This window comes from Sinocyclocheilus grahami, unplaced genomic scaffold, assembly GCF_001515645.1.
Source record: "Sinocyclocheilus grahami isolate Dianchi unplaced genomic scaffold, SAMN03320097.WGS_v1.1 scaffold281.1, whole genome shotgun sequence".
NCBI lineage: Eukaryota > Metazoa > Chordata > Actinopteri > Cypriniformes > Cyprinidae > Sinocyclocheilus > Sinocyclocheilus grahami.
Genome location: NW_015505460.1, coordinates 1,538,920 through 1,540,308, shown reverse-complemented (window position 1 = coordinate 1,540,308; position 1,389 = coordinate 1,538,920). Strand labels below are relative to the sequence as shown.

At 38.9% G+C, this 1,389-nt stretch overlaps 1 protein-coding gene across 1 annotated transcript in view; it reads left to right on the top strand.

Annotated features, from left to right (window-relative positions):
* Positions 1 to 486: 486 nt before the first annotated feature.
* The window catches only part of LOC107600299 (protein kinase C delta type-like), a 24,369-nt gene continuing 23,466 nt past the window's right edge, over positions 487 to 1,389 (top strand). Inside the window, exon 1 of the mRNA XM_016292160.1 lies at positions 487 to 612. The gene's annotated coding sequence lies outside the window, so the exon portion shown is untranslated. The remainder of the gene's footprint in view (positions 613 to 1,389) is intronic.

The window sequence follows — 1,389 nt, the reverse complement described above, 5'->3', positions numbered from 1 at the left end:
AGACAGACAGACTGACAGACAGACAGATAGATTGATTGATTGACTGATAGATAGATAGACAGATAGATAGATAGATAGATAGATAGATAGATAGATAGATAGATAGATAGATAGATAGATAGATAGATAGATTGATTGATTAAAGGGATAGTTCACCCAAAAATGAAAATTCTGTAATCATTTACTCACCTGTTTCAAACCTCTATGAGTTTCTTTCTTCTGTTGAACACAAAATAAGACATTTTGAAATCAAAATATCTTCTGTTGTGCTCAACAGAAGAAAGAAACAGGTTTGGGACAACTTGAGGGTACGTAAATGATGACAGAATTCTCATTTATGGGTCAGTTATTTAATTTATAAACAGATTAATGCATGGACAGAGACAGGCAGATAGCCTAGATAGATAGATAGAAACCCCCTCCATCCCTCTCTCTCTCTCTCTCTACCTGCCCGACGTCCCTCCTCCAGTACTGTCAAACCCCAGACACAGTCAGACAGTGAGCGGGTAAATACTTCCTCAAACACGGCGCGCCGCTCATTCTGCTCTCAACTTACACAGCAGCAGTGAGAATAAGAGACGAATTACTGAAACCTCTCGGACTTTGAAGTTGGTAAGTTTTGTGCTTGGAACTTTTCACTTTTAGTGCGCTTTGTGGGTACTTACAAATCCGCCCATCGGGAGCGTAAATGACAGACATGTAGAACATGAAACGTCCACGTTGTCCGCCAACAACCAATAGATTTCGTCGCATTTTCGATGTTTGTCTATCGGTCGCCGCGAGCCTCCAGCGACACATATCCAGCAAATCTATTTCTGATTCAGTGGAAACAATTCTAGACATTTAGTAACGAGAGATTAGAGACGCTTTTCGTTTTAACAGGAAGTCGTTTAAATGTTTAGTAGCCTATCGTGTGTTCCCAAACATTCAAGTTCAGGAAAAGAAACTTGATATATTTTTTTTTTTTTTTTATTCGGTTTAGTTACGCTGTACAGATACGCGGAAGCAGCCGCAGCTCTACTTTCTTTAAACAGTGTTTCATAGAAAGCGCTGCCACAGTTATGTAAACACATATAGAAAGACCAGACGTAGAACTCTTTCCCGCTCCTCCATACTGTGAAATATACACACTTTTGTAATGTGTGTACATTTAGTAACGTAACAGTAACTGTTTTTCAAGTTCTTTGAGATGGAGATAGAGACAGAAACTAACTCGTCTTAATGACTATGTCTTATTCGCTTATTAAAAATAATAAATAAACTGCGCCGGATTCGCTTTCACAAACGTTTGAGAAGCGTCTTAATCGTGGTTTCCATAGTTACCGCTATGGCTAGCAAGTTCTTCAGAGGCGTTTTAGAGGCTAGAGGTAAAATATATTTTGTTTTCCT